The sequence below is a fragment of the Adiantum capillus-veneris genome, chromosome 24 (assembly GCF_014529385.1).
Source record: "Adiantum capillus-veneris isolate H3 chromosome 24, ASM1452938v2, whole genome shotgun sequence".
Lineage (NCBI taxonomy): Eukaryota > Viridiplantae > Streptophyta > Polypodiopsida > Polypodiales > Pteridaceae > Adiantum > Adiantum capillus-veneris.
In genome coordinates this window covers 37,040,586-37,048,106 of record NC_140954.1, presented here as the reverse complement: position 1 = coordinate 37,048,106, position 7,521 = coordinate 37,040,586, and the positions used below count along the sequence as shown (strand labels likewise).

At 39.8% G+C, this 7,521-nt stretch overlaps 1 pseudogene; it reads right to left on the bottom strand.

Moving 5' to 3' along the window:
• Positions 1-1,005: 1,005 nt before the first annotated feature.
• On the bottom strand, positions 1,006-2,067 carry LOC147426213 (uncharacterized; annotated as a pseudogene).
• Between the last annotated feature and the right edge of the window lie 5,454 nt (positions 2,068-7,521).

Sequence of the window (7,521 nt, the reverse complement as noted above, 5' to 3'; positions counted from 1 at the left end):
ACACACACAGAGAGAGAGAGAGAGAGAGAGAGAGAGAGAGAGAGCAGGTAGGATGGGCAAGACATGTCGCAGCAGTTGGAGTGGGCATGGAGAGGCTCGGAGCCGGTCTTTTTGAGGTCCTCGGTGACTGCAGTGTTAGTAGAAGGAAGGGTTGCACAGGCAGAGCGAATGCGCTCTCTCTCTCTCTCTCTCTCTTTGTCCGAGTGTTGCATCAAGTGATAGTGTTGAGCAATGCGCAAAGGAGAAGAATGGTGACTGCGCGGTGTTGGTTGTGAGCAGACAAGCGAAGAGAGAGGAGAGAGACTGAGAGAGAGGTTTTTTTAGAAAAGGGAATCTCGTGAGATTTCGCTTTATACGAATGTCGACCCAATATGTATTACTGACTATAAATTAAATAATATAAAAAACTTTACACAAATGTTATACAAATGAATAGACACTTCATTGCATATGTAGAGAAATGCATTCATCTATACTATATATATAGTGGAGCTTAAAATTTGTAAGGAAGAAGAGACCCTCCATGTGTCACACTTTACTTTACTTTAAAGAGAACTCAAAAGACCATTTAATTTGAAATGCAAAAGTGAAGGATAAGCACTTACATGATAGAAAATGAAAAGATTGCTCAATCTTGGCAGTAGGATCAGTTGGTATGAATGTTTTGTAGTTATGCTCATATAATAGTGCAAGGCATTTTTGTTTATTATTGTGATAGGGCCATTCTTTTTTACTTGAATTCATTGTTACATTCTAACATTTGAGTGTGGTTATAAAAATAGTGATTACAAGTAGGCCCATCCAATTTTGCATAAGGGGTTTAATAAGGGAATCAAGCACGGATGCTTGCATCTCTTTGAAGTTAAAAAGAGGGAAAGGGGCACGTGGAGGAGAGAGCAAGTAGAAGTAGTTGGAAAAAAACGTGTTAGCAATAAGTGTTTCAATTTAAGAGCAAAAGGCAACCAACACGTGTCTCTCTCTCTCTCTAGACTTTGGGGATCTCTCTCTCTCTCTCTCTCTCTCTCTCTCTAAAACCAAGGACGACTGCCACCGAGAGGATGCAGAAGCAGTGGAAAGAGGAAGCAATGGAGATGCATTAGAATTGGTGTGGTGAGCATCTGTACCCAGGCAAGGCTGTCTCTGTTGAAGCTGTGCATTTTGTAGGAGGAGGCGCAAGAGAAGGCTATGCCGGACGGGACAAGGAAAGGGCATGGAGGCAGGCGTCTCTCTCTCTCTCTGTGTGTGTGTGTGTGTGGGGTGTCGGCAGACTGGATGCATGCAGGCACGGGGAGGTCGGTGGGGGAAGCAATGGTGCAAACGAAAGGGGCGACAAGAGGTAGGTGGGGGTCATGGGGTTCTACACAGGGCGAGCTGGCTCGCATAGGAATCCGCTCTAATGCAACTGGCACATGGCACAAATGCCGACACCACAGATGCCGAAAACAAACTCTCTGACCCACCTGATTTCCCATGATGCACAACACATCTCTGTCTCTCTCCCGGTTATAAACGAGTGTACCGAAAAGGCCAAGCTACTTGCAGGAGCTGGATTGAGCCCGATGGAGCGTGCAAAGATGCAAGGAGGAGGAAGATGAGCTGCACGTAGGGCAACGACGAGCAGGCTGGAGAGAGAGAGAGAGAGAGAGAGAGAGACTCACGATCAAGGGGAGAGAGAGAGTGTGTGTTCCCATCATCTGCAAGACGACACGAGGAGTGTTGCCATGGCTCCCTGAGAGCGAGCAGGGTTGGGTGATCACGATCTTCTGCAAAACAAAAGCCGCTGATCGAGACAAGGCACCCCTTTTGCTCTCGAATTTGTAGATTCCATCGGAATCTCAAGCTTAAATTAATGGGTTTTATGAATTGACCCAGTAGTAGGCATGGAGAAGTATGGTTTAGATAGTAGTTTTGTTTTGATTTGTTTATGCTTCCGGGTCGCACAATTTTCACAGGGAATGGATACACAATTAAAGTTTCAAATTGAGTTAAAGTTAAAAGGGGTTTTTTAAAAAAGTGATTTTGTTTATCTATGGCATTTCTTTTAGTCTTTCTTACCGCGACGTTCATGTGATTGCACCATATATGCAAGGAAAAAAATGCTAACATTAATTCAATTCTAGGTTTCTTTTTTTCGAAATAGTGTCTAGATAATATTTGACATTGTATTACATCATTATTTGGATGAAACTTTATCGAGCCCCCTTCCCCCCTCGTCACTATATGGCACCCCCCCCCCCCCCCCCCCCCCCCCCCCTCCTCTTTCTTCCCAAAAAAAAAAAAACAAAAAAAATAGCTTGCCTCGTAAAACATACCAAAACAAGCATCAAAAGAGTCGCTTGCTAATGCATTTTCCAAGGCTTATATCAACTTTATTACGCTTTTTGAAATAGTAAACTTTGACATTTTACATAGACTTACCATCTCAAGTTTCTTTGATGATCCATTTATTGACATGGATCAAAAAGATGCCATCCTAGTCTCTTTACTCTACGGATTGAATCCAACATGCATACAAGGTGTTGTGCACAACTATGGACAATCTCCAAGCCTAGGTACTTTAAACACAAGCACAAGTAAGGGGTACCGATCGGAATAAAATCAGAAAATAGCAAGAATCTATCGAGATACTTGGTTGGAAAGCAAGAGCGTGGGCGAAGGTTTGCAAAGTGAAGGAACTATGCGATGTGTCATGTGGACAAAGATAGCACAAATGCGAGTCACAAACGTCGTAAGAGTTGAAAGGAGACGGACGCAAGTTGTTGATATGGCGAGGTTTTCAATGGATTTTTTTAATATTAAAGATATAAAACTGCTACTACTAGTAACGTGTGGGCGCTTGTCATCGTGGTGTAGACTGGCGTTCGTTGAGTTCAACTCCTTCGCTCTCCGGGTTTGAATAGAGTGAGCTTGCTATTTTGTGTGGCCTCAATAGAAGGCCTCAAGATAATTGAATCCACAAGTATCTCAAAATGAAATGAATACAATTTTTCTAGTAGGTGGTACTAGTTGGGATAAAATAAACAATGTGAAATTGCACTATGGCCTACATAAGGGTATTGAGAGGGATTTAATAATTATAAGAGAGTTCTTTGTGAGAGAGAAAATGAAAAAGTGACACTCACATTTTAAAACATGTGTTGTCACAATAAAAGTATTAAATTATTGAAAAAAATATAAACATAAATTATTTACATTACAGTAATAAAACAAGGTAATAAAACAAGTTGAAGTTTCACTTTTGTATTTTAAAACAATAGAATGTAAGAAAAGTGAACACATGTCAAAGATGTAAAATACCATTCAATATTTTAAAACCAAAATAATATTTAAGATAAGTAGCAATGGTTACTAAAACCATCCAAAGTATGCCTAACTCAAGTCTCCTCTGAGGCTTCTTTTAGAAAGCCAAAAATGATGAATGGAGAAACAGTTGAAGACACCGTAAGAAATTGAAAAGAAAACAAAGTGAAATTGGGTGGGAAAGATTGTGTGACCCAATACCCAATGCCCCTTTTTTAGGAGGGAGGCAAACAAATGTTAACACCCTCTCACAAGGTCCTACAAAAAATAGTGAAAAAAAAACTTATCATCATTAGCTTGCCATGTGGCACTAATTTGCAAACTTTATCCAATGATAAAGAGATACATCCAAAATCTAACCCTTTACTAAGGACTACTTATGTCGTCCAAGAATTGGGGTCCTCAATTGGGTTAATGGTGATGGTAGGCGAAAGTAGAAGGGTTGCGAAAGTCAAATGGTGATAGTGGGCTTGTTAGTATGAGAGGAATTGGAAACATGCTCGAACCAAGTGCGAATTGAGCACACAACAACAACTAGCAGTAGATGGAAAGGGGGTGTGTTGGAATGTTCATGTCTTCTTTTTTGGACTAGATAAGAAGTCCTTAGTGGATTCGTGGTGCAATTGTGGACCATTGGATAAAGCTTGCAGATTAGTGCCACATAGAAAAAAAAAACTTTTTTAATGTTTCTTTTCGGTCTTTGTGAGAGGTGCTAACATTTGTGTAAGTCTCTCTTTTAAAAGAGGGCCATTGAATATTGGTTTAATCATTATTGGCTTTATGAAAGAAGCATCAGAGGAGAGTTGAGTTAGGCATGCTTCAATGTTTTAGTGATGATTCAGACTTACTTTAAATGTATCAAATGGATCTTTTTGTTTCACCTTTCATTTCACATCTTCACATGGCTTAACTTTTCTTGTATTCTATTCTTTTAAAATGCTAAAGTGAAGTTTTATCTTGCATAATTCTGGTAAATTTTATACATACATATGTATACACACACATATATATTAATATTAATGAGCAAACCATGATAAAGGGAAGATAAAGGGAAGAAAAATCGATGATATATGGGAGAACTTAGTTCAAAAATATTGCAAATCTTTAAAAAATTGCTAGTATTTTTGGTATGCTTCTTTGTAAGGAGGGAGCTCGGTCGCTTAATAAAAGAGACATTTTTAAACAATCCTTCACCTTATAAAATTCTAGTTAAACTCAACCTAATGATTTTATCACTTTCTTATTGTTTTTTTTTTGGGTAGAACTTACAATTGTGAGTGAATTAGATTAGCAACCCAAAAGCATTATAGATATTAGTCATGCTCGTGTTGAGCCATGGCGTCTTCCAATAACCATAGATACATCAGTTAATAGGGGAGCCACCCCATGGCAAAGACAAGCCACTTGGTTGGACAAGGAGCATACACTTACCCATGTCAGTTAGACATTGTAACACTCATAACCTTACTCCACTCATCAGAGTTCCTCCATTTCCCATTGGCGATAATCGCTTCCTTGATTTCTTAAATGATCTTCGTGAACCTAGCTGTTTCAAGGGTGTTCTCGAATAGTTGAAGATTCTTAGCCTTCCATGAAAGGGCATAGGGAGATAGACATGCCAGTCACCACCCAACCATACCTATATATAGGTCCTAGGCCCTGTGGCTCCTAGCTATGTATAGCCCCTGTATCGCATGTGTATCCCTCGGCCCTTGGCCATGCCGTACCCTCCTATAGTCCTACCCTTGGCATGACATTACTCCCCCCTTGGAGAAGCGCTTTTGTCTGCGAAAACAAAAGTGGTAGGATCTTCATAAGAACACTAATGTTTTCCAGAGTGGTATCCTTCATGGATCCAGCTCTTTGTTTGATAAAAACAAAGTGCAGTAGGAGGTTCAATGAAATCAAGAATAACATCTTGATTTTGCACATTGTTGTCCATTTGCAACCATCTAGTGTGTAGACGCCATTTAAAATGCACATGAGCATGCTTAAACTAGTTATCACAACAAAGATGTACCTGAAAGAGTACCCCTTTCCACTTTCTATGAAAGTAGCTTGCTGACATAACTCATCAGCCGTCCTTGACTTGTTCACAAATTTCTTCAATAAACAACCCCATCATAACTAGTGTTCAAGGTTGAGAACCTAATTTAAACATGAAGAGGCTAAACCTAATCGCAAACATGCTTTATCTGATGGTAAGCAAACTCCAAGTAGATCAATAAATGCTTATTAATTGGATTGTCGGGTGCTAATGTATGCACTTTTCATATCCTTTAGCACAAGATTACACTTTGTAATTTTCCTATCCCCTTGGATAACTGACAGTACTGAGGTGTGTTTCTCCCAAGGTTACAGACAGTCTTTCAAGATGGCTGGTAAACGGGGATCACAATATCGTACAACATTGATGAGGAATCAACAATTGGCAAAGAAAACATAGATCCGAAGGCCAATGTTGGAAAGCAATTGAAACATTGATAGCTAATGGTTTTGCAAAGGATATAATCCATGACAAAAAGTTTAACGTTTTGCAATGCCCTCTCTCTCATAATCTAGTCAATCATGTAATCGTTGATGCCATGCATGGTATTTTAAGGAATACATTCCTCACATGTGTGAAAGGTCTAAATATTTCTAGTGTGCATTCAATGCATTGTGCGATTTCAATAAAGAAGTCAATTTTTGGCTTTATTGCATGTACTACATTCTGGTGGTGTGCTTAGTCTAGCACAACAAAGAGAAAAAGATAAAGGGAGAGATAGAGTATCCTTGAGAGAGAGAGAGAGAGAGAGAGAGAGAGAGAGAGAGAGAGAGAGAGAGAGAGAGACTACATCTCCATCCCAAAGAGGGTCAGATTTGCATCCCACGAGGTTATACATTTTAGAGGAAGGTCTTTCTATCCTTCACAATAACTCAGAGGCTACATATACTTGCAGGTATGAGAGAGAGAGAGAGAGAGAGAGTATTGTCAAGAAATAGACAGTTGTCCAAATGGCGCACGAGGAAAACTTAATGACTCAAAAAGCCGCCCCTATGCCATACTACCACTTCCTCTCTCTCTCTATCTCTCTCTCTCTCTCTCTCTCTCTCTCTCTCTCTCTCACACACACACACACACACACACACACACACACACAGAGGGAGGGAGAGAGAGAGAGAGAGAGAGAGAGAGAGAGAGAGAGAGAGAGAGAGAGGGAGGCTATAGTCTTACAGGGAAATGGCAAGAACAAAGGCAAATGCTAGGAAGGCAAGCAAAGGTCCAGGTTTGGCTGCTAAAGCATGGGGAAGGTCTGCTAGTAAGAAAAAGAGACCTAGAAAGCCCATGAATATTTTGAAAGCTCCAAGGATAAAGAGGCTACAAAGACACATCAAGCTAGTTAAGGAAACTAGGAAGGCTCAAAAATGCATTGAGCTTCTTATATCAAACCTTCCATTTTAGAGGCTAGTTAGGTCAATATGTGAGGAGGCATGTTTTAGCACAATGAGGTAGAAACTTCAAAGGGGTTATCTCATTGAGACATGCATTCAAGGTGGCCAAAATTTGGGTCTACTCTAGGGGTTTTAAGAAAGGTTCTGGTAGGTGATCAAAATCCTCAAGCAACGTATCCCCATTACACTCTTCGTTTGAAAGGTCTCACATTCAAAAACTCCAAACATCCATATGCGAGCTTTAGAATTCAACCATGCAGGTATTTTGGATTTGAAAATCTTTGTTGAATCAAAATCTTCAAGTGGAATTCTCTACACAGCTCTATAGGTATGATCTTTCAAAGTAATACTCGTAGTGATCTCCATGTGGCCCAAGTAGAAATAATCATAGCCCTAGTCATGAACCATTTTCAGCTGATGCATGAATGGTCTTCCTATACTAAACATCATATTTATTCTTGATACCATAATCTACTACTACAAATGTATTCTCATACTCAATTCCACAAGGGGTCATCACTACTCACTCTAACACTCCAATTGACATTCAATATGATCGTTAGCTAACTGCAACTTCATTCCCGTTTGTCTAAGAGTTGGCTTGCCCAATTTCTTCCAAATCCCTTTGGTGTCTATGACATTGTATAGAATAGCTATGTTTTTTTTTTGGTATCCTATAGGCAATGTGGTCTTTCCACCTTCGCCTTTGCAATAATCTCCAGCTTTATTAATCAGTATAAGATTCATGTCCTTCCTGGGTTTATTCCAATTCTTCTAATTCTTGAC